Source organism: Grammomys surdaster, unplaced genomic scaffold (assembly GCF_004785775.1).
Source record: "Grammomys surdaster isolate TR1022 unplaced genomic scaffold, NIH_TR_1.0 310, whole genome shotgun sequence".
NCBI lineage: Eukaryota > Metazoa > Chordata > Mammalia > Rodentia > Muridae > Grammomys > Grammomys surdaster.
In genome coordinates this window covers 2,571,156-2,577,903 of record NW_021604729.1, presented here as the reverse complement: position 1 = coordinate 2,577,903, position 6,748 = coordinate 2,571,156, and the positions used below count along the sequence as shown (strand labels likewise).

At 44.9% G+C, this 6,748-nt stretch overlaps 1 pseudogene; it reads left to right on the top strand.

The window, feature by feature from the left end:
- The first annotated feature begins 547 nt into the window (after positions 1–547).
- LOC114629407 lies at positions 548–935 on the top strand (annotated as a pseudogene).
- The last annotated feature ends 5,813 nt before the right edge of the window (positions 936–6,748 follow it).

Sequence of the window (6,748 nt, the reverse complement as noted above, 5' to 3'; positions counted from 1 at the left end):
GTCACTTTAGAGGTGAGCTTTGAGACCCTCCTCCTAGTTGCCTGAAAGTCAGTAGACTTCACCTAGCTGCCTTCAGATCAAGATGTACAACTCTTGGCTCCTCCTGCACCATGCCTGCCTGGATGCCACCATGCTCTTTCCTTGATGATAATGAACTGAAACTCTGAACCTGTAAGCCAGCCCCAATTTACTGTCCTTTATACGAGTTGTCGTGAGGTTAAGAGCACTGACTGCTCTTCCAGAGGTCCTGAGTTCAATTCCCAGCAACCACATGATGGCTCACAACCATCTGTAATGAGATCCAATGCCATCTTCTGGTGTAGCTGAAAACAGCGACAGTGTACTCATATACATAAAATAAATAAATCTTTTTTTTTAAAAAAAAAAAGGGGGGGCCACCAGCTTGGAGCCTCTCTGCGCGCGCGTTGGGCTGGCATCGGGCCCAAGGTGAGCGGGGCAGGTCTGCTAGCCAAGAGAGAGTCGCGGCGACGCGCGTCTCGCAGCGAGAATTGAGAGGACTACGCGGCAAGGAATAGGCCCAGGAGAAATGGAGTCCAAAATGGAATGAGGAGTAAAAGATCTCAACATGGCAAATGACCATCAGGAAAAGGAGGAGAAGGAAGAAAAGCCACAAGATGCTAACAAAAGGGAGGCGGTTATCGCTCTGCCTTTCGAAGCTGGAGAATACTATGTGCCTAGAGGAGGTCGCAGGCGATTCCGGGTTAGGCAGCCCATCGCTCACTACAGATGGACCTGATGTATAGGGTTGGGGAGCCCCAGGCAAGGATGAGAGAGGAGAATGTACAGAGGTTTGGGGAGGATATGAGACAGCTCATGGAGAAGTTACGGGAAAAGCAGCTGAGCTATACCATGCGGGCTGTTAGCACCGACCCCCTCACCATGACCACCATGATGAGTTTTGCCTTATGCCCTGAGTCCTGAGGTTTTCTCTGAAGGTGATATGGGGACCCCTGCTTTCAAAATTTACATGTTCGTGATGTACTGTTGTAATATTTTTGGTGTCACTCGTTCCCCATGGGTCTCCACTCCTGCCAGCTTCTAATTGAAACTTGTGTTTTTGACTCAGTCTTACATTTTTTTTTTTGTTAGCAAAATTTATCTATTGCATGGGAAGATGCTCATTATATATTGTGACGCTAATAAAGCAGATTTAAAAGGAAAAAAAAAAGCTGTTGTGGTCATGGTGTCTCTTCAAAGCAATGAAAACCCTAACTAAGACAAAAGGCACATCCCCATAAGCAGAATAAATATATACTTCAGTAAGGACAAGCATTGTCCTTTCCATGGAGGAAGTACTCCAATGTAGTCAACCAGCCACCAGGTAACTGGCTGGTCATCCTGAGAAATGGTGCTACATCTGGGACTCAGTGTTGGCCTCTGCTGTTGACAGATTTGGTGCTCAGAAGCAGCAATGGCCAGGACAACCTCTGTGAGTGGCAAGTCCATGTTGTCAACCCCATCTCTATCTGCCACCATGGCCACTTTATTCATGGGATCATTGGACAATGACAGGAATGGCTGGGGAAATTTGCTGAACAGAAGAGGCCATCTCATCTACTTGATAACTGAACTCATCTGCAAAATTTACCTTCTGTTGAGCATTTACATGGCACATGAGCATCTTCACACCTTTGTCCAATCAGAGAGATCTATCCACATACTTCTTCCCCAAATGTCATTCTCACCAATTTTCCAATCATGCTTTTTCCAAAGTCCCTGACCATTGGTTATAGCTCATGAATCTATTTCATATCTGGAAACACCATGATTGATTAACCAGTACCAAAGGTCCATATGTGTCATGCCTAAATAAAACTCATTTTGCCTGTGCTGCCTACTACAGGTTAGACAATTAGGGACATTGTTTTGTCTGTGCTGCTCATTATAATAACTACAATCACCTTGCTTTTGGTAGTTCAATGCTGCCACCTGGGCCCTGCTACTTTGAGACTCAATTAAACCCATTGCACTTAATTCATCCAACTCAGCAGCAGTGTCTGTAACCCTAAGGTCTGGCACAAGGAAAAGGGCAACAAGAAAGCTCTTCAAATGTGCTGGTGCCCCTCTCACCAGTTTGCATCTTAGAGAATTCGTGAAGGGTGTGTCTTCTGGGCCTTCCCATTGTGGATTAGGTTTTACACAGTGTATCTACTCTAGCACTTCAATTTCCCTGAATCTTAAAATCCCATCATCAACACTAAGACAAAGGATAGCAGGATCTCCAACTCCTTTTCAGAAGGCTATCTTTTGATAAATGCCTCAACCAACCATTCAAACATTTGACCCTTTTAAAACTGTGTGAACTTCCATATTAAACCTAGAATTTCTATTCAGAGGATCCATGTCAATAAACTCAGTCTGATCCAGTTTTATGTTCCTACCTCCACTATCCCACACCCTAGAATCCATTCCCACACCTATTCTCCAGGCTTCTGCTTGAATGAATTCACAAACTCATTAAGCTCCTTAGCAGTGTACTTCACCTCTTCATGAACCACACTTTTTTATTTCCCTTCTAGGAGTCTGTTTAACCTTAACTCTGATTACAGGTCTAATGGTAACTATGGGTGGGCCCTGAGGGACATCAGTAATTGTCTTGCCTGACATTTTTTTTTCAGAGAAAGTCAGTGCTAGATTAGCAGACAATGAAGGATTAATTCCCTCAGTTAGAGATGGAAAAGGCAATATTTCAGGGGGTGGAGATGGGAGCACATCTTCTGCTGAGGGTAGAGAGACTACTTCCTCAGGTGAGAGGAATCCTTGAGAATCTGATGTTTAAAGCGCTCAGCTTCAATGGGGTCCTCCTACACATCTCCAACCCAAGTTACAGGGTTTCATTCTGTACCAATTAATGTCCTTACTTTTACTGCCGACACCATCTGAAGCTGGTAGGTTTTGAATTTTCACTGTAATTCAGCCAACCTTAAAATGAAGGCTTCAGTTTGATTTTCTGCACCTTGAGCTCTGTGGCTACTGGAGAGAAGATTCTCTTCCAGGGCACACTTAGAAACCTGTAGACAGTTTATGTGCATCTGGAGCTGACAGTCTTATCACTGAGTTCCTTGTCCCTCACCGTATTCTGAGATGCTAGAAGATGCTAGAAGTTAATCTTATCATGGAGCTCATTCCTTTCCTCTGTCAGCTTATCCAGTGATGCTAGGAGCAACCTACCAGCATCATAATTTTCATTATTTTTCTACAAACTGTCAAAAATGATATATAGGGAATCACCAAACCTGTTGTCTCTCACAATTGATGGATCAAGATAATCAAATGTATTTGTTTCCTTAGTTTTGTAAAATATTTCACCCCGTGGGCTTTCAGCTCTCCAAGCTTCAAGAAGAGGCTTCAGTAACTGTAAGTGTTGGCAAATTGTAAAGCTTATTTCTTTAATATTTATTTATTTATTATTTATATGAGTATACCGCAGCTGTCTTCAGACACACACTAGAAGAATGCATCAAATCTCATTACAGAGATGGTTGTGAGCCACCATGTGGTTGCTGGGAATTGAACTCAGGACCTCTGGAAGAGCAGTCAGTGCTCTTAACCACTGAGCCATCTCTCCAGCCCCCCAGATACTTTTAAAAGTTATCCTTATACTTCTTGTTCTACAATCACTTCTGGTACCAAAATCTGTAGTAGTCGAGGTTCTCTAGAGAAACAGAACTTACAGAAAGAGTTTATATAGATAGAGATTCACTGTGTGCTTTGAGTGTGTGTGTGTGTGTGTGTGTGTGTGTGTGTGTGTGTGTCCAACAATGATTGTCTACCAACAAAAGATTAAAGAAGCCAGTAGTTGTTCTGTCCAAGAAGCTGGATGTCACAGTCAGTCTTCGGTATACGTTGGAATTTCGAAGAAGAGGTTGGCTCTAACGCCAATGAAGGAATGAACTTCCCATCAAGAGCAAGCAGGCACGGAGAGCAAGTTTCCTTCTTCCATGTCCTTTAAATAGGCTGCCAGTGGAAGGCATGAACCAAATTAAAGGTGAACCTTCCCATCTCAGAAGATCCAACCAAAAGTGGGTCTTCCCATGCCAAACGATTTAATTAAGAAAAAAATTCCTCACAGCTAGTAGGGTTTTAATTCATCCCAGATGTAGTCAAGTTGACAACAAAAATGGCCTTCACAGCCAGCAAGAAGGGGGCTCAAGAACATGGAAGGAGGCAGTACACAGTCCTACCTTTCTCTCCAAGGAATCACTCCATGGAGCTTTTGGCCCCCATAAGTGGTAGAACAGAGAAGGCGATGGGATTCCAGAAGGTAGGAGGAAGGGTCGCCTACACAATTGGAAAATTTTCACACACAAAAAAAGTCCAGATTTCTAGCTATTTTTAAAATATCTGAGGATCTGGCAACTCAAAGCCTGCATATCCCCATGGCAACAGCAGCTGGTGTGGAGCAGCAGCTACCCCCCTTTAAACTGGACGTGTGCTTTACAGCTCTCCATGGACATAAGTGCACATGCATAGACACATTCATTCTCTCTCTCTCTTTCTCTCTCTCTCTCTCTCTCTCTCTCTCTCTCTCTCTCTCTCCTCTCTCCAGCTCTTTATGGACACTTCCCCTTCACACACACACACAGAGAGCTTGACACAGTCACAAGCACACACAGTCACAAACACACACACAGTCACACACATACAGAGCTTGACACAGTCACTAACACAGTTACAAACACACACACAGTCTTACCTAGCCAATTCATTCACATACCCTCAGTCCCTCGGCATTGAAGTCTGCCAACCCTAGCTTAAGGTCTTTAATGAGCAGAAAACTGTGCTTGGGAAACTGAGACCATGGCACTTGGCTCATCACCTTGGAGCTAAGTACCCCAGCCTGGGATCCCCTCACTTGGGTCCTTGTCTTAGTAGTGATTATTTTTTGTTATGGTTGCTGGTGGTTTTTCAATGTTATTTATTGTTTGTGAGTCTTTAAAGAGGATTGTTTGGGTAGGGGAGTTGTGGGGTTGCTGTTTTAGTTTGGTTGGTTTGTCATTTTTCAGACAGAGTCTCACTATACAGGCCTGGCTAGCCTCATCCTCCTGGGTGCTAAGATTACAAGTGTGCAGCTCTGACACCAGGTTCTCTCCCTCAACTCCTCAGGGTGCTTGCCCAGTGTAGGGACAGTCCTCACTCCCTCCAAATCCATATAAACCAGCACTGGGCTCATCCTCCTGAGCAGCCTCCATCTTCAAGGAAGAAGTGCAGTTTGTAATGGAAACCAGAAGGGGGTGACTCTCCCTGCCACGCCTCCAGAGCTGCCTATGAAGAGCCATTCCTAGCCTCACTCAGACACCAGGCTCCAGTTATAATAACATGATATCTATGAATGTAAGTCCAGGAAAGGTCCTGTAAAACTGTGCTGTACCACTGATGCAAGATGAGGTCCAGGCTGCTTGGAGACATGATGGACTCAGGAAGGAATGGCTAGGCCAGAGTCTATTTATTCCAGTTGACTAGAAAGACCTCAAAGGCTCCAGTCTGTGCCTGGTAAGGCAGCACTCTTGCCTGCTAAGAACATTTTCTTCTCTCATTCTCTGTAAGGCTCAGCTCTCCTAGGACCTGTTTCCTCAGGCCTGACCCTCAAACTAAGTTCCGTGTGTTTGGTTCTATGGGTTTATATACTTTACATAAGACCCCAATTATATCCCCATCTTGCAGGTAAGAAAATTGAGGTTTAATAGGTGATCATTACTTACCTAAGTCCAGCTAGCAAATGGTAGTGTCAATACTCATAGCTAGTCCTGTGAAAGCTTCCTTCCCTAGACTGTCTCATCCCCAGGAAGACAACTGTAGGATGGGTCTGTGGAGGAGAGAGGTGCTGGATTTAAGGACAGAGAACATCCTTTTACCTAGGCAGCAGCCTTGGGCAGCCAGTCTAGTCTGCCCACAAAATAGACATAAGATGTCAGAGACTGAGATGCTGAACTAAGTAAGCTTGGGTACCACTGAGCCTGGCTCAGTCAACTCTTCACACCCTGAGTCCTCATAGGATTCGGGCTTTTCCTCCTCCCACTCCTAGAGGACAGAAAAGCCCAGGGGATTGCCAGAGCCTCTGAGACTGTCACAGAGACATCCTGGCTCTGAGGCCAAGGCTACCATATTAGATAGAGACAGAGGTTCTACCCAAATGAATTTTCATTCATTTCTCCTCTTGGTACCCACAACTACCCTATGCTTTCCCCATCCAATGCTACCTATTGAACTCACTCTATCCAGTCATCAAAGCCTGGTGATGCTGCTGCCACCTCCTCCAGACAGCCCATTTCAATCTAGTCCTCCAGTCTGGTCATCTTAGACATTGACCTCCCTCGTGCTGAAATGATTTCTGAAATTCTGTCCACTTAACCGGTGGTTAAGTACAGCCATAGCATGGGGGCTCGGATATACAAGCTCATGAAAATGTGACTGGAGAGAGAACTAGGTGAATCCAAGTACAATTAGTTCAGTATCTGAGTCTCTCGCTCTCATGGGGATTTTACCAGGCTAGCTGCCCATAGCTGAGGCCTAACTGTTTTGTATCCACTCAGAGGTTCAAGGTGAAGACTCAGCATGTGCATCTTCTGTATCCACACATCTAGCCACAGGCAAGTTGGTGGGATCCCTACTCCCCCTTGTTCAGATTCCCTTTTCAGCAGTTCCCCTGCCTCAGAGAATTTAGATTTAGAAAGGTGACAATGAGGTTGGAGATCCAGCCTGTGTTCCTTTGCATTGGACCTCAATT